At 43.6% G+C, this 20,206-nt stretch overlaps 11 non-coding genes across 11 annotated transcripts; all 11 read left to right on the top strand.

Moving 5' to 3' along the window:
* The first annotated feature begins 80 nt into the window (after positions 1–80).
* On the top strand, positions 81–271 carry LOC141227653 (U2 spliceosomal RNA). Its single transcript, XR_012294639.1, has one exon. It is a non-coding gene; the product is annotated as a U2 spliceosomal RNA (small nuclear RNA).
* Positions 272–1,387: 1,116 nt separating this feature from the next.
* LOC141227652 (U2 spliceosomal RNA) lies at positions 1,388–1,578 on the top strand. Its single transcript, XR_012294638.1, has one exon. It is a non-coding gene; the product is annotated as a U2 spliceosomal RNA (small nuclear RNA).
* Positions 1,579–2,693: 1,115 nt separating this feature from the next.
* LOC141227651 (U2 spliceosomal RNA) lies at positions 2,694–2,884 on the top strand. Its single transcript, XR_012294637.1, has one exon. It is a non-coding gene; the product is annotated as a U2 spliceosomal RNA (small nuclear RNA).
* Positions 2,885–3,999: 1,115 nt separating this feature from the next.
* On the top strand, positions 4,000–4,190 carry LOC141227650 (U2 spliceosomal RNA). Its single transcript, XR_012294636.1, has one exon. It is a non-coding gene; the product is annotated as a U2 spliceosomal RNA (small nuclear RNA).
* Positions 4,191–5,305: 1,115 nt separating this feature from the next.
* LOC141227648 (U2 spliceosomal RNA) lies at positions 5,306–5,496 on the top strand. Its single transcript, XR_012294635.1, has one exon. It is a non-coding gene; the product is annotated as a U2 spliceosomal RNA (small nuclear RNA).
* Positions 5,497–11,651: 6,155 nt separating this feature from the next.
* Positions 11,652–11,839, top strand: LOC141227221 (U2 spliceosomal RNA). Its single transcript, XR_012294312.1, has one exon. It is a non-coding gene; the product is annotated as a U2 spliceosomal RNA (small nuclear RNA).
* A 1,115-nt stretch (positions 11,840–12,954) lies between these two features.
* LOC141227004 (U2 spliceosomal RNA) lies at positions 12,955–13,145 on the top strand. Its single transcript, XR_012294117.1, has one exon. It is a non-coding gene; the product is annotated as a U2 spliceosomal RNA (small nuclear RNA).
* Positions 13,146–14,260: 1,115 nt separating this feature from the next.
* LOC141227014 (U2 spliceosomal RNA) lies at positions 14,261–14,451 on the top strand. Its single transcript, XR_012294126.1, has one exon. It is a non-coding gene; the product is annotated as a U2 spliceosomal RNA (small nuclear RNA).
* Positions 14,452–17,304: 2,853 nt separating this feature from the next.
* On the top strand, positions 17,305–17,490 carry LOC141227161 (U2 spliceosomal RNA). Its single transcript, XR_012294259.1, has one exon. It is a non-coding gene; the product is annotated as a U2 spliceosomal RNA (small nuclear RNA).
* Positions 17,491–18,605: 1,115 nt separating this feature from the next.
* On the top strand, positions 18,606–18,796 carry LOC141227647 (U2 spliceosomal RNA). Its single transcript, XR_012294634.1, has one exon. It is a non-coding gene; the product is annotated as a U2 spliceosomal RNA (small nuclear RNA).
* Positions 18,797–19,911: 1,115 nt separating this feature from the next.
* LOC141227646 (U2 spliceosomal RNA) lies at positions 19,912–20,102 on the top strand. Its single transcript, XR_012294633.1, has one exon. It is a non-coding gene; the product is annotated as a U2 spliceosomal RNA (small nuclear RNA).
* The last annotated feature ends 104 nt before the right edge of the window (positions 20,103–20,206 follow it).

Here is a 20,206-nt window from a genome sequence, read left to right as displayed (position 1 = left end):
CGGGAGTCCAGGAGCTCATCTCCACAAATGGACTTTTCAGGATCCTTGGGTGGCTCCGTAGTTTGAAACCAATTCTGGTTATCGCTTCTCGGCCTTTTGGCTAAGATCAAGTGTAGTATCTGTTCTTATCAGTTTAATATCTGATACGTCCCCTATCTGGGGACCATATATTAAATGGATTTTTAGAACAGGGAGATGGAAAAAGAGCTTGCTCTGTCCACTCCACGCATTGACCTGGTATTGCAGTATCTCCAGGACCGGTGCACCCCTTCTTTAATGCAGTTTCTAAAATCAGAAAGAATTGAATTCAATGTTTTTTGTTCATTTTGCTTGTTTGTCGGATTTTGGGATGGACTCTTTGGCTTTGCTTTTCTTCTCCTCATTGGATTTTTCATGTTCAAAGTTGCAGAAGCCAGATTACAAGCTCATTTTGGTTCAACTTCAGCAACTGTGCATTGCATTGCCATGTAATGTGATGCAATGCTATCTTTCTAGCTCTCCCTTTTTACTTCCTTTTGGATAAACAGACATATTAGGCAAGCATTTTGGAGCTTTCACCTAAATAACTACAGGTGGTGAGATAAGCTGCACAATATAATTGACCTTTCAGTATATTGTTGCACACACACCATCTATTTAGCAAATGCCCTTGTTATCAACAGCAGCCTTTTAAACTCACCTGAGCTAACAGGTATGTGCGCTGGTTACTCTGCTGCGCTTAAAATTTCTTTTTTTGGTTTGCTACAATGCCTTTTCTGAAACGTTGTCTCCTTCTGCTGGAACACTGACTTCTTTCATTTAATGCCTGCAGACTATAAAAGAGAACCCAACCCAAAAAGTTTGGTTGATTAGTCTGTGGCATTCTGTTAAACTGTTGCTTATGGCGGTCTCTGTGAGCTTCTCAGCGACATTCAGCCAGCCAGGTATCCTGCCTGCAGTAGATGGAATGTGGCAATGGAACGCTGGCTGCGCGTGTCATAATAGGCTCTGAGCCTTTATATACCTGTGCACAGCAGCAGCCACCTTCAGTCTGCTGCTGGACAGCCAGCAGCAGCAGCAGCAGGAGAGGTATGTAATCAGGAGCCCTCCTGCTAAGGGTAGACAGCTGCTCGTTCCACCCCACCCCCCGCCTTAATTGGTTCTCCTCCCTTCCAACGGTGTTGAGGCGGGTGGGAACAGCAGGGGGTGAAGGTGCTGTGTTTAAAGAGGTGGAGTTATGCAGATCTAAAACGCGTGGATTGCAGCAGCAGCAAGCCGAAAAGTGCAGGCATGTAAGGGATCTAGAGGTTGACAACATGTCTTCTTAACGGGAGTCCAGGAGCTCATCTCCACAAATGGACTTTTCAGGATCCTTGGGTGGCTCCGTAGTTTGAAACCAATTCTGGTTATCGCTTCTCGGCCTTTTGGCTAAGATCAAGTGTAGTATCTGTTCTTATCAGTTTAATATCTGATACGTCCCCTATCTGGGGACCATATATTAAATGGATTTTTAGAACAGGGAGATGGAAAAAGAGCTTGCTCTGTCCACTCCACGCATTGACCTGGTATTGCAGTATCTCCAGGACCGGTGCACCCCTTCTTTAATGCAGTTTCTAAAATCAGAAAGAATTGAATTCAATGTTTTTTGTTCATTTTGCTTGTTTGTCGGATTTTGGGATGGACTCTTTGGCTTTGCTTTTCTTCTCCTCATTGGATTTTTCATGTTCAAAGTTGCAGAAGCCAGATTACAAGCTCATTTTGGTTCAACTTCAGCAACTGTGCATTGCATTGCCATGTAATGTGATGCAATGCTATCTTTCTAGCTCTCCCTTTTTACTTCCTTTTGGATAAACAGACATATTAGGCAAGCATTTTGGAGCTTTCACCTAAATAACTACAGGTGGTGAGATAAGCTGCACAATATAATTGACCTTTCAGTATATTGTTGCACACACACCATCTATTTAGCAAATGCCCTTGTTATCAACAGCAGCCTTTTAAACTCACCTGAGCTAACAGGTATGTGCGCTGGTTACTCTGCTGTGCTTAAAATTTCTTTTTTGGTTTGCTACAATGCCTTTTCTGAAACGTTGTCTCCTTCTGCTGGAACACTGACTTCTTTCATTTAATGCCTGCAGACTATAAAAGAGAACCCAACCCAAAAAGTTTGGTTGATTAGTCTGTGGCATTCTGTTAAACTGTTGCTTATGGCGGTCTCTGTGAGCTTCTCAGCGACATTCAGCCAGCCAGGTATCCTGCCTGCAGTAGATGGAATGTGGCAATGGAACGCTGGCTGCGCGTGTCATAATAGGCTCTGAGCCTTTATATACCTGTGCACAGCAGCAGCCACCTTCAGTCTGCTGCTGGACAGCCAGCAGCAGCAGCAGCAGGAGAGGTATGTAATCAGGAGCCCTCCTGCTAAGGGTAGACAGCTGCTCGTTCCACCCCACCCCCCGCCTTAATTGGTTCTCCTCCCTTCCAACGGTGTTGAGGCGGGTGGGAACAGCAGGGGGTGAAGGTGCTGTGTTTAAAGAGGTGGAGTTATGCAGATCTAAAACGCGTGGATTGCAGCAGCAGCAAGCCGAAAAGTGCAGGCATGTAAGGGATCTAGAGGTTGACAACATGTCTTCTTAACGGGAGTCCAGGAGCTCATCTCCACAAATGGACTTTTCAGGATCCTTGGGTGGCTCCGTAGTTTGAAACCAATTCTGGTTATCGCTTCTCGGCCTTTTGGCTAAGATCAAGTGTAGTATCTGTTCTTATCAGTTTAATATCTGATACGTCCCCTATCTGGGGACCATATATTAAATGGATTTTTAGAACAGGGAGATGGAAAAAGAGCTTGCTCTGTCCACTCCACGCATTGACCTGGTATTGCAGTATCTCCAGGACCGGTGCACCCCTTCTTTAATGCAGTTTCTAAAATCAGAAAGAATTGAATTCAATGTTTTTTGTTCATTTTGCTTGTTTGTCGGATTTTGGGATGGACTCTTTGGCTTTGCTTTTCTTCTCCTCATTGGATTTTTCATGTTCAAAGTTGCAGAAGCCAGATTACAAGCTCATTTTGGTTCAACTTCAGCAACTGTGCATTGCATTGCCATGTAATGTGATGCAATGCTATCTTTCTAGCTCTCCCTTTTTACTTCCTTTTGGATAAACAGACATATTAGGCAAGCATTTTGGAGCTTTCACCTAAATAACTACAGGTGGTGAGATAAGCTGCACAATATAATTGACCTTTCAGTATATTGTTGCACACACACCATCTATTTAGCAAATGCCCTTGTTATCAACAGCAGCCTTTTAAACTCACCTGAGCTAACAGGTATGTGCGCTGGTTACTCTGCTGCGCTTAAAATTTCTTTTTTGGTTTGCTACAATGCCTTTTCTGAAACGTTGTCTCCTTCTGCTGGAACACTGACTTCTTTCATTTAATGCCTGCAGACTATAAAAGAGAACCCAACCCAAAAAGTTTGGTTGATTAGTCTGTGGCATTCTGTTAAACTGTTGCTTATGGCGGTCTCTGTGAGCTTCTCAGCGACATTCAGCCAGCCAGGTATCCTGCCTGCAGTAGATGGAATGTGGCAATGGAACGCTGGCTGCGCGTGTCATAATAGGCTCTGAGCCTTTATATACCTGTGCACAGCAGCAGCCACCTTCAGTCTGCTGCTGGACAGCCAGCAGCAGCAGCAGCAGGAGAGGTATGTAATCAGGAGCCCTCCTGCTAAGGGTAGACAGCTGCTCGTTCCACCCCACCCCCCGCCTTAATTGGTTCTCCTCCCTTCCAACGGTGTTGAGGCGGGTGGGAACAGCAGGGGGTGAAGGTGCTGTGTTTAAAGAGGTGGAGTTATGCAGATCTAAAACGCGTGGATTGCAGCAGCAGCAAGCCGAAAAGTGCAGGCATGTAAGGGATCTAGAGGTTGACAACATGTCTTCTTAACGGGAGTCCAGGAGCTCATCTCCACAAATGGACTTTTCAGGATCCTTGGGTGGCTCCGTAGTTTGAAACCAATTCTGGTTATCGCTTCTCGGCCTTTTGGCTAAGATCAAGTGTAGTATCTGTTCTTATCAGTTTAATATCTGATACGTCCCCTATCTGGGGACCATATATTAAATGGATTTTTAGAACAGGGAGATGGAAAAAGAGCTTGCTCTGTCCACTCCACGCATTGACCTGGTATTGCAGTATCTCCAGGACCGGTGCACCCCTTCTTTAATGCAGTTTCTAAAATCAGAAAGAATTGAATTCAATGTTTTTTGTTCATTTTGCTTGTTTGTCGGATTTTGGGATGGACTCTTTGGCTTTGCTTTTCTTCTCCTCATTGGATTTTTCATGTTCAAAGTTGCAGAAGCCAGATTACAAGCTCATTTTGGTTCAACTTCAGCAACTGTGCATTGCATTGCCATGTAATGTGATGCAATGCTATCTTTCTAGCTCTCCCTTTTTACTTCCTTTTGGATAAACAGACATATTAGGCAAGCATTTTGGAGCTTTCACCTAAATAACTACAGGTGGTGAGATAAGCTGCACAATATAATTGACCTTTCAGTATATTGTTGCACACACACCATCTATTTAGCAAATGCCCTTGTTATCAACAGCAGCCTTTTAAACTCACCTGAGCTAACAGGTATGTGCGCTGGTTACTCTGCTGCGCTTAAAATTTCTTTTTTGGTTTGCTACAATGCCTTTTCTGAAACGTTGTCTCCTTCTGCTGGAACACTGACTTCTTTCATTTAATGCCTGCAGACTATAAAAGAGAACCCAACCCAAAAAGTTTGGTTGATTAGTCTGTGGCATTCTGTTAAACTGTTGCTTATGGCGGTCTCTGTGAGCTTCTCAGCGACATTCAGCCAGCCAGGTATCCTGCCTGCAGTAGATGGAATGTGGCAATGGAACGCTGGCTGCGCGTGTCATAATAGGCTCTGAGCCTTTATATACCTGTGCACAGCAGCAGCCACCTTCAGTCTGCTGCTGGACAGCCAGCAGCAGCAGCAGCAGGAGAGGTATGTAATCAGGAGCCCTCCTGCTAAGGGTAGACAGCTGCTCGTTCCACCCCACCCCCCGCCTTAATTGGTTCTCCTCCCTTCCAACGGTGTTGAGGCGGGTGGGAACAGCAGGGGGTGAAGGTGCTGTGTTTAAAGAGGTGGAGTTATGCAGATCTAAAACGCGTGGATTGCAGCAGCAGCAAGCCGAAAAGTGCAGGCATGTAAGGGATCTAGAGGTTGACAACATGTCTTCTTAACGGGAGTCCAGGAGCTCATCTCCACAAATGGACTTTTCAGGATCCTTGGGTGGCTCCGTAGTTTGAAACCAATTCTGGTTATCGCTTCTCGGCCTTTTGGCTAAGATCAAGTGTAGTATCTGTTCTTATCAGTTTAATATCTGATACGTCCCCTATCTGGGGACCATATATTAAATGGATTTTTAGAACAGGGAGATGGAAAAAGAGCTTGCTCTGTCCACTCCACGCATTGACCTGGTATTGCAGTATCTCCAGGACCGGTGCACCCCTTCTTTAATGCAGTTTCTAAAATCAGAAAGAATTGAATTCAATGTTTTTTGTTCATTTTGCTTGTTTGTCGGATTTTGGGATGGACTCTTTGGCTTTGCTTTTCTTCTCCTCATTGGATTTTTCATGTTCAAAGTTGCAGAAGCCAGATTACAAGCTCATTTTGGTTCAACTTCAGCAACTGTGCATTGCATTGCCATGTAATGTGATGCAATGCTATCTTTCTAGCTCTCCCTTTTTACTTCCTTTTGGATAAACAGACATATTAGGCAAGCATTTTGGAGCTTTCACCTAAATAACTACAGGTGGTGAGATAAGCTGCACAATATAATTGACCTTTCAGTATATTGTTGCACACACACCATCTATTTAGCAAATGCCCTTGTTATCAACAGCAGCCTTTTAAACTCACCTGAGCTAACAGGTATGTGCGCTGGTTACTCTGCTGCGCTTAAAATTTCTTTTTTGGTTTGCTACAATGCCTTTTCTGAAACGTTGTCTCCTTCTGCTGGAACACTGACTTCTTTCATTTAATGCCTGCAGACTATAAAAGAGAACCCAACCCAAAAAGTTTGGTTGATTAGTCTGTGGCATTCTGTTAAACTGTTGCTTATGGCGGTCTCTGTGAGCTTCTCAGCGACATTCAGCCAGCCAGGTATCCTGCCTGCAGTAGATGGAATGTGGCAATGGAACGCTGGCTGCGCGTGTCATAATAGGCTCTGAGCCTTTATATACCTGTGCACAGCAGCAGCCACCTTCAGTCTGCTGCTGGACAGCCAGCAGCAGCAGCAGCAGGAGAGGTATGTAATCAGGAGCCCTCCTGCTAAGGGTAGACAGCTGCTCGTTCCACCCCACCCCCCGCCTTAATTGGTTCTCCTCCCTTCCAACGGTGTTGAGGCGGGTGGGAACAGCAGGGGGTGAAGGTGCTGTGTTTAAAGAGGTGGAGTTATGCAGATCTAAAACGCGTGGATTGCAGCAGCAGCAAGCCGAAAAGTGCAGGCATGTAAGGGATCTAGAGGTTGACAACATGTCTTCTTAACGGGAGTCCAGGAGCTCATCTCCACAAATGGACTTTTCAGGATCCTTGGGTGGCTCCGTAGTTTGAAACCAATTCTGGTTATCGCTTCTCGGCCTTTTGGCTAAGATCGTATGACTGTACCTTGATTGGTGCGAGTCTCCTGGAGGAATCCGGACCCTTTTGTGGAGGATTTTCTGCTTTTTCCTGTGGTATTCCATACCGACAGAATCCAAGATGTCTTTTGTGAAGAACACCATCCGTTTGTCCGTGGATCCATCTGACCAGAACAAGAACAACGTGGTTTTCATTGTCCAAGACATCGTTGAAGGCAAAGCTGGAGCAAGACGTTCTGAGATCTTCAGTGTCAACGAATTTTCACGTCAAGGTAATTATGACGTTACCTTTATGGACCAGGATGTTTGCCTTAATGTCTTTGAATGGCTCCGTGGTCACTCTAGTGACCCCTGCTTGGAAGGAGTTAGATGGGAACCTTTGTTTGGTCTGCAAGAAAAGGAGGTGACTGTGACTGTCTATAACCCTTTTACAGACCCTGAGCTGCTGGAGTGCTTCCTCTCTCGCTACTGTGAATATGTGCGGAAGGGAGTGAAGCAAGTCAATTGTCTAGGAATCTTTAACTGCCAGTATAAATTCCGTGTGAAATTGAAAAGGGATCCTGACAGTGTGGGGGGCTTTAGACACCCTCCATCAAATTTTTCCGTTGCAGGCCATAGAGGTTTCCTCTTTTACCCAGGCCAGCCCATGTTTTGCCGTAGATGCTTTTCTTTCGGACATACCATGGTAACATGCCTTAAAGGGCAGTGTTGCCGAAATTGCAGAAAGGAGGGGCATATGGCCAACCAGTGTCCAGAGGCCAAGTCCTGTGATGTCTGTGGGAGTAGTGATCACATGTATAAGGACTGTCCTATGAGTGCACCTAGACGTTCTGATAAAGAACAGAAGGAGGAGGAGCTGGAGAGGAGGCAGATGGCAAGCGCACTGAAAGTGCTGGAAAGATTGGAGAGGGAGGAGAGAGAGGGAAGGAGGCGGGAAACTGGTAGAGCCTCTCCCTCTACGGCGCCAGAGGAGGTGTCCCTGAGACCATGTTCTTCTTCTGCTGAAGAAATGAGGAAGAAGCGGAGGGAAGAAAAGGAGTTCTGGAGGGAAGTGGCAAAGGTGGAGAAAAAGGCAGTGTCTGCGAGAATATCTAGGAAAGTGGTGGAAGCAGAGCTGCCTGAGATGATGACTTTTGGAGAGGCAATGGACGCAACAGGATGTGAAGTGCAAATCTCGGAACCCGACAGTCCTGAACACCCTTCGGGTCCTGAAAACATTGAAGATTTTTCTTCGGAGGATGATAGGGGTGCAAAGAAGAATCGTAGGGAGGATGGTGGGGGCAGTGATGATGCAGATTTTAGTGAGCCTCAGAGGAAGATCAGAACTGCCAGAATGAGGAGTGTGGCTGGTGAAGCCAGCGGGTCGGAAACCAGCTGTTCTGTTCTGATGGCGGAGGAGGATAGTGGTGGTGCTGGATAGTGTCACCATATAATATTGTAAATGTTTTTTCTTTTTGTCCTCTTGTGAGCTTTGGTTTAGGCCAAAGGCTATTTCTTTGTGTAATTGGTGAAGGAGTAGAAGTATTATGGGATTTACCATAGTGTCCCAAAACGTAAGAGTGTTTAAAAGTAAAGTAAGAAGAGCTGCTATTTTTGAGTTTTTAGCTATGCAAAATGCATCTATTTTTTGTTTACAAGAATGTGGGGTAGTGGATGGTGTGAAAGGGGATGAATGGTCTTATGGAGCGTCTGTGTGGTCGGGGAGTGCATGTAATAAGAATGATGGTGTGGGTATTTTGGTTAAAGGAAGGGAGGTTGTTTTGAGTGATTATTTGGTTATTGAGGTGGGGAGATGTATCCTTGCTAATTTTGTATACAAGAATGTAAAGTTTTGTGTTATTAATGTTTATGCGCCAGTTGAAAAAAATGAGCGCAAAAATTTATTTGAAAAAATTAAGCTTTTTGTTCCAGGAAGAATACCTGTGGTAATTGTGGGTGATATGAACTGTGATGTGGGGAGAGTGAATGTGGATGTGTCTGGGAAAGCATTATTGGAGTTAGTGAATGATTTTGGGTTGTGTGATATGCAGCGCGTGTGTAACATGAATCCTTTGTTGAACACTTTCTTTTCTGAGAGTGGTAGGGTACAATCCAGATTGGATTATTGTTTTATTTCTAAAAATATGGTTTCTGTTAATTATAGGCAGGAAAACGTTCTTTTTTCAGATCATGTGTGTATGTTGTGTGAGTTGGATATAAAAGTTGATGGAGTGTTTGGGAGAGGATTGTGGAAGTTAAATGTTAAACTGTTAGAGAATGAAGATGTGAGAAAGGAGTATGAAAGGCGGTATGAAGAATGGTGTAAGCATAAAAATGAGTTCAGGAATGTTTGTGAGTGGTGGGACTGGGTGAAGAAACAAACAAAAATGTTCTTTAAAAATTTAGGATACAAGTATGCAGCAATTAAAAGAGAGAGTTTTGTTAAACTGAACGCGCGGTTGAGCGTTTTGTATAAGTTAAGGGAAGGAGGAGTTGAGGTGGAGGAGGATATTTTAGAGGTAAAAAAGGAGATTAGTGAGTTTTTGTTGGAGAGAGGGAGAAGCATAGTGTTTAGGGCAAAGATTGATAAGATGGAGCAGGATGAGAAATGTTCTCGGTTTTTCTTTAAAAAAGTTTTTGGAAAGAAACAGAGTATGAGCGTGGTGTATGGAGCAGATGGAAGTGAGGTGAGTGGAGAGGATATGTGTGAAGAGGTGGCTAAGTTTTATGAGGATCTGTATGCAGTGAAACAGAGGGATGAATGTTTGGAGAATGATGTTTTGAGTGTGTTAGAGAGTAAGTTGAGTGAAGCAGAAAGAGAGAGAGTGATGGGTGAGGTGACTGGTGATGAGGTATGGAAGGTTATGTGTAGTATGGCTTTGAATAAGACGCCGGGGGAGGATGGCCTCCCAGTAGAATTTTATCGTGTGATGTGGGGTGTGATTGGTAAGGACTTTGTGGATGTATGTAAGTATATGTGGGGAAACATGGAGGTGACTGAGAGTATGCGTGCAGGTTTGGTTGTGTTAATTCCTAAGAAAGGGGATTTGAAAAGTCTGAGGAATTGGAGGCCAATAACGTTACTTAATTGTGATTATAAAATCTATGCAAAACTTATGGCTAATAGGATGCGTGATGTGATAGAGAGTGTGATTGGGGATGAGCAGTGTTGTGCGGTACCTGGGAGGCGGATTCATGAGTGTGTGTGTATGTTAAGAGATTGTCTATGGGATTGCATGGGTCGTAAGAAGAGTGTATTTTTGTTAAGTTTGGATTTTGAAAAGGCTTATGATAGGTTGTCGCATGGTTTTTTGTTCAGAGTGTTGTTAAAAATGGGTTTTCCGGCTGATTTTGTTGGGCGAGTGAGAAGTTTGTATGCGGGTGTTTATAGCTGTGTTTTAATGAATGGGTATGTGGGTAGGAAAGTGAATGTGTTTTCGGGTGTGCGACAGGGGTGTCCTTTGTCCCCTGTAGCATTTATTTGTGCAATTGAGCCATTGTTGTGTATGCTGAGGAAAGATAAGGTAATTCGTGGTGTGCAAGTGCCGGGAGGTGGAGGAAAAGAATGGAAGGTGAGTGGTTATATGGATGACGTGTGTGTATTATGTGATTCTGAATGTTCGGTGAGGCGGGTGAAGTTGTTAGTGTCTATTTTTTGTGGTGCATCTGCGTTTAAAGTGAATTGGGAAAAGAGTGAGTGTAAGGGTTTTGGAGGCGGAAGTTTAAGTAGGGATGTAGGTGTGAATGTAGTGAATGGACCTATTAAAGTTTTGGGTGTGAAGTTTTCAGAGAGTTTGGATGGGAAAGAAAGTTGGGATGATGCGAAAGGAAAAGTTGAGCAGAAGTTGAATTTTTGGAAATTGAGGAGTTTATCCTTTTTTGGGAAGATTTTAATTGTTAAGAGTGTGGTGTTGCCAATATTTTTATATATTGCGGTAGTATTTCCACCAGGATATATGTGTATGAGAAGCTTGAATAGAATTTTATTTGTTTTTTTGTGGAACTCGAAAATGGAGAGAGCTAGGAGAGAAATTTTGGTTAAAAGAGTGGAAAAAGGTGGTTTGGGTTTTCCGAATTTGGACGTGTTTTTTGGTGTGAATATCGTTGTGTTTGTTTTGAAAGTGATTAGGGCGGATGGAAAGTTTTCATCTATGTGTAGGTATTTATTTGGAGCGTATTTGTTTCGTTTAAAGTGGCAAGAAAGGGATTTGCGATGTCCGATTGCTTTTGAGGTGCCTGTATGGTATGTGTGGGTTTATAAGTTTTTGGTGAGGTATGAACTGTGTGATGCAGATGTGAGATTGCTGGAGAATAAGAAGGCTGTGTATAGGATGATTGAATGTAGAGAGGTAGAATGTGGAATAAATATGGTTAGGGGTGGTGATGTGCAGAAGGTTTGGAAGAAAGTGCGGATGAGTGGTATGACCAACAAACAGAGTGAAGTTGTGTGGCAGTCTTTACATGGAGTATTACCTGTGAGAGAGTTTCAGAGGAATAGAGGTTTGGTGAGGAGTGAAATGTGTCCAAGAAATGGCTGTGGTGGAAGGGAAAGTGTGTTGCATGTTTTTTGGAATTGCCAGTATGCTAGAGATGTGATTGGGAGAATGGGGCCTTTGTGTAAAGAATTGTGTGGTGTGAATTTGTTGTCTTTTGAGTTGTTTATGTTTGGTTTGGGAATATGTGATGGGACGAAGGAAAGAGTCTTGTGGTTGATGCTTGCATGTATAAAGGAAGTGTTATGGGATCTGAGGAATGTGTATGTGTTTAAAAGGAAGGAAATTGCTGTAAAGGATAGTGTGAAGGTGATTTTGGGGAAGATGTATGTGTGTTTCCTATGGGACAAAAAGAGGAGAGGGGAAGTGGATGCGGAGGGAATATGGAAAGTTAAAAAGTGGAGATATATTGTTAGTACCTCTTGATTTTTGTTATTGTTGTTTTGAAATATGAAATAAATATTTCCGATGATGATGGGGACAGCAAATTGCGTATTGGATTTGACGCAGCTGTTTTGATGGAATTTTCCTTTGTCTGGTTTCCATAGACTGTGGAATTTCCTCGTCTGAGGAGAAAAAAAAAAAAAAAAATCTGTTCTTATCAGTTTAATATCTGATACGTCCCCTATCTGGGGACCATATATTAAATGGATTTTTAGAACAGGGAGATGGAAAAAGAGCTTGCTCTGTCCACTCCACGCATTGACCTGGTATTGCAGTATCTCCAGGACCGGTGCACCCCTTCTTTAATGCAGTTTCTAAAATCAGAAAGAATTGAATTCAATGTTTTTTGTTCATTTTGCTTGTTTGTCGGATTTTGGGATGGACTCTTTGGCTTTGCTTTTCTTCTCCTCATTGGATTTTTCATGTTCAAAGTTGCAGAAGCCAGATTACAAGCTCATTTTGGTTCAACTTCAGCAACTGTGCATTGCATTGCCATGTAATGTGATGCAATGCTATCTTTCTAGCTCTCCCTTTTTACTTCCTTTTGGATAAACAGACATATTAGGCAAGCATTTTGGAGCTTTCACCTAAATAACTACAGGTGGTGAGATAAGCTGGACAATATAATTGACCTTTCAGTATATTGTTGCACACACACCATCTATTTAGCAAATGCCCTTGTTATCAACAGCAGCCTTTTAAACTCACCTGAGCTAACAGGTATGTGCGCTGGTTACTCTGCTGCGCTTAAAATTTCTTTTTTGGTTTGCTACAATGCCTTTTCTGAAACGTTGTCTCCTTCTGCTGGAACACTGACTTCTTTCATTTAATGCCTGCAGACTATAAAAGAGAACCCAACCCAAAAAGTTTGGTTGATTAGTCTGTGGCATTCTGTTAAACTGTTGCTTATGGCGGTCTCTGTGAGCTTCTCAGCGACATTCAGCCAGCCAGGTATCCTGCCTGCAGTAGATGGAATGTGGCAATGGAACGCTGGCTGCGCGTGTCATAATAGGCTCTGAGCCTTTATATACCTGTGCACAGCAGCAGCCACCTTCAGTCTGCTGCTGGACAGCCAGCAGCAGCAGCAGCAGGAGAGGTATGTAATCAGGAGCCCTCCTGCTAAGGGTAGACAGCTGCTCGTTCCACCCCACCCCCCGCCTTAATTGGTTCTCCTCCCTTCCAACGGTGTTGAGGCGGGTGGGAACAGCAGGGGGTGAAGGTGCTGTGTTTAAAGAGGTGGAGTTATGCAGATCTAAAACGCGTGGATTGCAGCAGCAGCAAGCCGAAAAGTGCAGGCATGTAAGGGATCTAGAGGTTGACAACATGTCTTCTTAACGGGAGTCCAGGAGCTCATCTCCACAAATGGACTTTTCAGGATCCTTGGGTGGCTCCGTAGTTTGAAACCAATTCTGGTTATCGCTTCTCGGCCTTTTGGCTAAGATCAAGTGTAGTATCTGTTCTTATCAGTTTAATATCTGATACGTCCCCTATCTGGGGACCATATATTAAATGGATTTTTAGAATAGGGAGATAGAAAAAGAGCTTGCTCTGTCCACTCCACGCATTGACCTGGTATTGCAGTATCTCCAGGACCGGTGCACCCCTTCTTTAATGCAGTTTCTAAAATCAGAAAGAATTGAATTCAATGTTTTTTGTTCATTTTGCTTGTTTGTCGGATTTTGGGATGGACTCTTTGGCTTTGCTTTTCTTCTCCTCATTGGATTTTTCATGTTCAAAGTTGCAGAAGCCAGATTACAAGCTCATTTTGGTTCAACTTCAGCAACTGTGCATTGCATTGCCATGTAATGTGATGCAATGCTATCTTTCTAGCTCTCCCTTTTTACTTCCTTTTGGATAAACAGACATATTAGGCAAGCATTTTGGAGCTTTCACCTAAATAACTACAGGTGGTGAGATAAGCTGCACAATATAATTGACCTTTCAGTATATTGTTGCACACACACCATCTATTTAGCAAATGCCCTTGTTATCAACAGCAGCCTTTTAAACTCACCTGAGCTAACAGGTATGTGCGCTGGTTACTCTGCTGCGCTTAAAATTTCTTTTTTGGTTTGCTACAATGCCTTTTCTGAAACGTTGTCTCCTTCTGCTGGAACACTGACTTCTTTCATTTAATGCCTGCAGACTATAAAAGAGAACCCAACCCAAAAAGTTTGGTTGATTAGTCTGTGGCATTCTGTTAAACTGTTGCTTATGGCGGTCTCTGTGAGCTTCTCAGCGACATTCAGCCAGCCAGGTATCCTGCCTGCAGTAGATGGAATGTGGCAATGGAACGCTGGCTGCGCGTGTCATAATAGGCTCTGAGCCTTTATATACCTGTGCACAGCAGCAGCCACCTTCAGTCTGCTGCTGGACAGCCAGCAGCAGCAGCAGCAGGAGAGCTATGTAATCAGGAGCCCTCCTGCTAAGGGTAGACAGCTGCTCGTTCCACCCCACCCCCCGCCTTAATTGGTTCTCCTCCCTTCCAACGGTGTTGAGGCGGGTGGGAACAGCAGGGGGTGAAGGTGCTGTGTTTAAAGAGGTGGAGTTATGCAGATCTAAAACGCGTGGATTGCAGCAGCAGCAAGCCGAAAAGTGCAGGCATGTAAGGGATCTAGAGGTTGACAACATGTCTTCTTAACGGGAGTCCAGGAGCTCATCTCCACAAATGGACTTTTCAGGATCCTTGGGTGGCTCCGTAGTTTGAAACCAATTCTGGTTATCGCTTCTCGGCCTTTTGGCTAAGATCAAGTGTAGTATCTGTTCTTATCAGTTTAATATCTGATACGTCCCCTATCTGGGGACCATATATTAAATGGATTTTTAGAACAGGGAGATGGAAAAAGAGCTTGCTCTGTCCACTCTACGCATTGACCTGGTATTGCAATATCTCCAGGACCGGTGCACCCCTTCTTTAATGCAGTTTCTAAAATCAGAAAGAATTGAATTCAATGTTTTTTGTTCATTTTGCTTGTTTGTCGGATTTTGGGATGGACTCTTTGGCTTTGCTTTTCTTCTCCTCATTGGATTTTTCATGTTCAAAGTTGCAGAAGCCAGATTACAAGCTCATTTTGGTTCAACTTCAGCAACTGTGCATTGCATTGCCATGTAATGTGATGCGATGCTATCTTTCTAGCTCTCCCTTTTTACTTCCTTTTGGATAAACAGACATATTAGGCAAGCATTTTGGAGCTTTCACCTAAATAACTACAGGTGGTGAGATAAGCTGCACAATATAATTGACCTTTCAGTATATTGTTGCACACACACCATCTATTTAGCAAATGCCCTTGTTATCAACAGCAGCCTTTTAAACTCACCTGAGCTAACAGGTATGTGCGCTGGTTACTCTGCTGCGCTTAAAATTTCTTTTTTGGTTTGCTACAATGCCTTTTCTGAAACGTTGTCTCCTTCTGCTGGAACACTGACTTCTTTCATTTAATGCCTGCAGACTATAAAAGAGAACCCAACCCAAAAAGTTTGGTTGATTAGTCTGTGGCATTCTGTTAAACTGTTGCTTATGGCGGTCTCTGTGAGCTTCTCAGCGACATTCAGCCAGCCAGGTATCCTGCCTGCAGTAGATGGAATGTGGCAATGGAACGCTGGCTGCGCGTGTCATAATAGGCTCTGAGCCTTTATATACCTGTGCACAGCAGCAGCCACCTTCAGTCTGCTGCTGGACAGCCAGCAGCAGCAGCAGCAGGAGAGGTATGTAATCAGGAGCCCTCCTGCTAAGGGTAGACAGCTGCTCGTTCCACCCCACCCCCCGCCTTAATTGGTTCTCCTCCCTTCCAACGGTGTTGAGGCGGGTGGGAACAGCAGGGGGTGAAGGTGCTGTGTTTAAAGAGGTGGAGTTATGCAGATCTAAAACGCGTGGATTGCAGCAGCAGCAAGCCGAAAAGTGCAGGCATGTAAGGGATCTAGAGGTTGACAACATGTCTTCTTAACGGGAGTCCAGGAGCTCATCTCCACAAATGGACTTTTCAGGATCCTTGGGTGGCTCCGTAGTTTGAAATCAATTCTGGTTATCGCTTCTCGGCCTTTTGGCTAAGATCAAGTGCAGTGATCTAGCGGCTGCTGCCTTGGTCTTGGCTGAGAGGTGCTCGGGGTACCCGGCTCCTTGGCCTGGGGGGATCGCTCTGTTTTTCAGCAGGGCTTCACCTCCCTGCTGCTATTAGGGAGTCGGATTAGTCCCCGGGCAACGGGAGGCGATCATCTACCTGGCACTTCGGTGTTGAAGGTTTCTATTGAGAAGAAGAGAACCTGTTTGTGAAGAAGATGTCTGCAGCATCACATGAAGGAGAGGAAGATCATGTGCCTGAATTCGCTAAGGTGCAGAATTCTATTCGTTTTGTTGTTCAGGAGAACTTTCGAGATCAAAAGGATTTTAGGTATGTGATGAGTTAAGTTCTTGTGGATCTTTTTGGTTTGAAGACAGAAGAAGTGTTGGCGATAATGGACTACCCCAGGAGGGGTGTTTATGATATAGTTTTTGTTGACAAAGTTTTTTTTGAAGGATATCCAAGGAAAATGACTGCAAGCCAGGATAAAAGAATGGAGGGGATAAGTGTAATGCCACACTTCCCCGTTAGAGATAAATGGATCATTGTTAAAATGTACTCTCCATTGGTGGACGAAGAGGATGTTCTTACATTTTTGGAGTTTTTTTGTTTGTCAGTAACACCAAAAGGGAAGATTTATAATGAATTTGGTTTTTGGACTTCGAAGTGGAAATTTTTGGTCCGTTTCAAAGAAGATGAGCAGGGGACTGTGTTGCTTCCCCCAGCTAGGTTTAAGTTGGGTAATATAAATGGTGATATTTTTTTCAGTGGTATACCCACTTTTTGTCGAGTTTGTCGTCAATACGGGCATGGAAAGGAAAATTGTTCGGGTGGTGTATGTGGTTTTTGCAAAAAAGGTGATCATGAGTCAAAGGATTGTAAAGATCGGAGGAAGTGCAACTTGTGTCAGGAAGATACGCATGTTTTTAAGAATTGCCCAAAGAGGAAAAGAAATAAAGAGAAGGAGGTAGTGGTTAAAAAGGTTTTGGTAGAGAGAAAGGAGGAAAGTGTAGAAAAGGTGTTGGTGGTAAAGGGAAAAGAAAGCAAACCTGTAGGAGTGCAGAGGGAGATGGAGAAAACAAGAGTAGATTGGGGGGATAGGGTAGAGAGTGAAATGGGAGGTGTAAGTCAGGGAACTGGCCGTGGTAAGGTTAAAAAGCAAGAAAAGAGAAAGGAACAGGAAGTGGAGGTGGCAATGGAAGAAAATATAGTTGTTTTTCAACAACCTATGTTTATAAAGAATGCAGAATATTTTAACCGGTTGTACCGTAAGTTGTATGATGAGAAACGTTTGGACTATCTTATAGAGAATGTTAGGAAAGAACTAATAAGAGATAAAAATGTTTTTTGTGTGAAATATAGAATACCAGATGGTGTATCGAAACAAGTTTTTTCAGCATCAAGGGTTGAAGATTTGTCCCTTAAGGTTCTGAGTTGGGTTGGGGTTCATGCTTTTGATAATGGTTACAAGTATTTTACTTGATGTTATTACTGTTGTTAATACAGTTATAATTTAATTTTTATTTTTTTGGTATCCATTCAGGTTCTGAAACATTTCTTTCTTTGAAAGTATTGTTGTATTTTTGTAATTTTTTTTTCTGACATTAAAAGTACCAAAACCTGATGATGATTTAAGTTGGAGTCCACGTCTTGTCTCCCTTTGGGGAGAAGAGGACTGTGGAGTGGACTTTAATTTTAACCTGAATAGGTTTTAAAAAAAAAAAAAAAAAAAAAAAATCTGTTCTTATCAGTTTAATATCTGATACGTCCCCTATCTGGGGACCATATATTAAATGGATTTTTAGAACAGGGAGATGGAAAAAGAGCTTGCTCTGTCCACTCCACGCATTGACCTGGTATTGCAGTATCTCCAGGACCGGTGCACCCCTTCTTTAATGCAGTTTCTAAAATCAGAAAGAATTGAATTCAATGTTTTTTGTTCATTTTGCTTGTTTGTCGGATTTTGGGATGGACTCTTTGGCTTTGCTTTTCTTCTCCTCATTGGATTTTTCATGTTCAAAGTTGCAGAAGCCAGATTACAAGCTCATTTTGGTTCAACTTCAGCAACTGTGCATTGCATTGCCATGTAATGTGATGCAATGCTATCTTTCTAGCTCTCCCTTTTTACTTCCTTTTGGATAAACAGACATATTAGGCAAGCATTTTGGAGCTTTCACCTAAATAACTACAGGTGGTGAGATAAGCTGCACAATATAATTGACCTTTCAGTATATTGTTGCACACACACCATCTATTTAGCAAATGCCCTTGTTATCAACAGCAGCCTTTTAAACTCACCTGAGCTAACAGGTATGTGCGCTGGTTACTCTGCTGCGCTTAAAATTTCTTTTTTGGTTTGCTACAATGCCTTTTCTGAAACGTTGTCTCCTTCTGCTGGAACACTGACTTCTTTCATTTAATGCCTGCAGACTATAAAAGAGAACCCAACCCAAAAAGTTTGGTTGATTAGTCTGTGGCATTCTGTTAAACTGTTGCTTATGGCGGTCTCTGTGAGCTTCTCAGCGACATTCAGCCAGCCAGGTATCCTGCCTGCAGTAGATGGAATGTGGCAATGGAACGCTGGCTGCGCGTGTCATAATAGGCTCTGAGCCTTTATATACCTGTGCACAGCAGCAGCCACCTTCAGTCTGCTGCTGGACAGCCAGCAGCAGCAGCAGCAGGAGAGGTATGTAATCAGGAGCCCTCCTGCTAAGGGTAGACAGCTGCTCGTTCCACCCCACCCCCCGCCTTAATTGGTTCTCCTCCCTTCCAACGGTGTTGAGGCGGGTGGGAACAGCAGGGGGTGAAGGTGCTGTGTTTAAAGAGGTGGAGTTATGCAGATCTAAAACGCGTGGATTGCAGCAGCAGCAAGCCGAAAAGTGCAGGCATGTAAGGGATCTAGAGGTTGACAACATGTCTTCTTAACGGGAGTCCAGGAGCTCATCTCCACAAATGGACTTTTCAGGATCCTTGGGTGGCTCCGTAGTTTGAAACCAATTCTGGTTATCGCTTCTCGGCCTTTTGGCTAAGATCAAGTGTAGTATCTGTTCTTATCAGTTTAATATCTGATACGTCCCCTATCTGGGGACCATATATTAAATGGATTTTTAGAACAGGGAGATGGAAAAAGAGCTTGCTCTGTCCACTCCACGCATTGACCTGGTATTGCAGTATCTCCAGGACCGGTGCACCCCTTCTTTAATGCAGTTTCTAAAATCAGAAAGAATTGAATTCAATGTTTTTTGTTCATTTTGCTTGTTTGTCGGATTTTGGGATGGACTCTTTGGCTTTGCTTTTCTTCTCCTCATTGGATTTTTCATGTTCAAAGTTGCAGAAGCCAGATTACAAGCTCATTTTGGTTCAACTTCAGCAACTGTGCATTGCATTGCCATGTAATGTGATGCAATGCTATCTTTCTAGCTCTCCCTTTTTACTTCGTTTTGGATAAACAGACATATTAGGCAAGCATTTTGGAGCTTTCACCTAAATAACTACAGGTGGTGAGATAAGCTGCACAATATAATTGACCTTTCAGTATATTGTTGCACACACACCATCTATTTAGCAAATGCCCTTGTTATCAACAGCAGCCTTTTAAACTCACCTGAGCTAACAGGTATGTGCGCTGGTTACTCTGCTGCGCTTAAAATTTCTTTTTTGGTTTGCTACAATGCCTTTTCTGAAACGTTGTCTCCTTCTGCTGGAACACTGACTTCTTTCATTTAATGCCTGCAGACTATAAAAGAGAACCCAACCCAAAAAGTTTGGTTGATTAGTCTGTGGCATTCTGTTAAACTGTTGCTTATGGCGGTCTCTGTAAGCTTCTCAGCGACATTCAGCCAGCCAGGTATCCTGCCTGCAGTAGATGGAATGTGGCAATGGAACGCTGGCTGCGCGTGTCATAATAGGCTCTGAGCCTTTATATACCTGTGCACAGCAGCAGCCACCTTCAGTCTGCTGCTGGACAGCCAGCAGCAGCAGCAGCAGGAGAGGTATGTAATCAGGAGCCCTCCTGCTAAGGGTAGACAGCTGCTCGTTCCACCCCACCCCCCGCCTTAATTGGTTCTCCTCCCTTCCAACGGTGTTGAGGCAGGTGGGAACAGCAGGGGGTGAAGGTGCTGTGTTTAAAGAGGTGGAGTTATGCAGATCTAAAACGCGTGGATTGCAGCAGCAGCAAGCCGAAAAGTGCAGGCATGTAAGGGATCTAGAGGTTGACAACATGTCTTCTTAACGGGAGTCCAGGAGCTCATCTCCACAAATGGACTTTTCAGGATCCTTGGGTGGCTCCGTAGTTTGAAACCAATTCTGGTTATCGCTTCTCGGCCTTTTGGCTAAGATCAAGTGTAGTATCTGTTCTTATCAGTTTAATATCTGATACGTCCCCTATCTGGGGACCATATATTAAATGGATTTTTAGAACAGGGAGATGGAAAAAGAGCTTGCTCTGTCCACTCCACGCATTGACCTGGTATTGCAGTATCTCCAGGACCGGTGCACCCCTTCTTTAATGCAGTTTCTAAAATCAGAAAGAATTGAATTCAATGTTTTTTGTTCATTTTGCTTGTTTGTCGGATTTTGGGATGGACTCTTTGGCTTTGCTTTTCTT

The sequence above is a fragment of the Phyllobates terribilis genome, unplaced genomic scaffold (assembly GCF_046119375.1).
Source record: "Phyllobates terribilis strain yellow unplaced genomic scaffold, ASM4611937v1 Scaffold_416__1_contigs__length_1633014, whole genome shotgun sequence".
Classification (NCBI taxonomy): Eukaryota; Metazoa; Chordata; class Amphibia; order Anura; family Dendrobatidae; genus Phyllobates; species Phyllobates terribilis.
The sequence above is the reverse complement of the archived record's forward strand: the minus strand, read 5'-3'. Positions and strand labels throughout refer to the sequence as shown.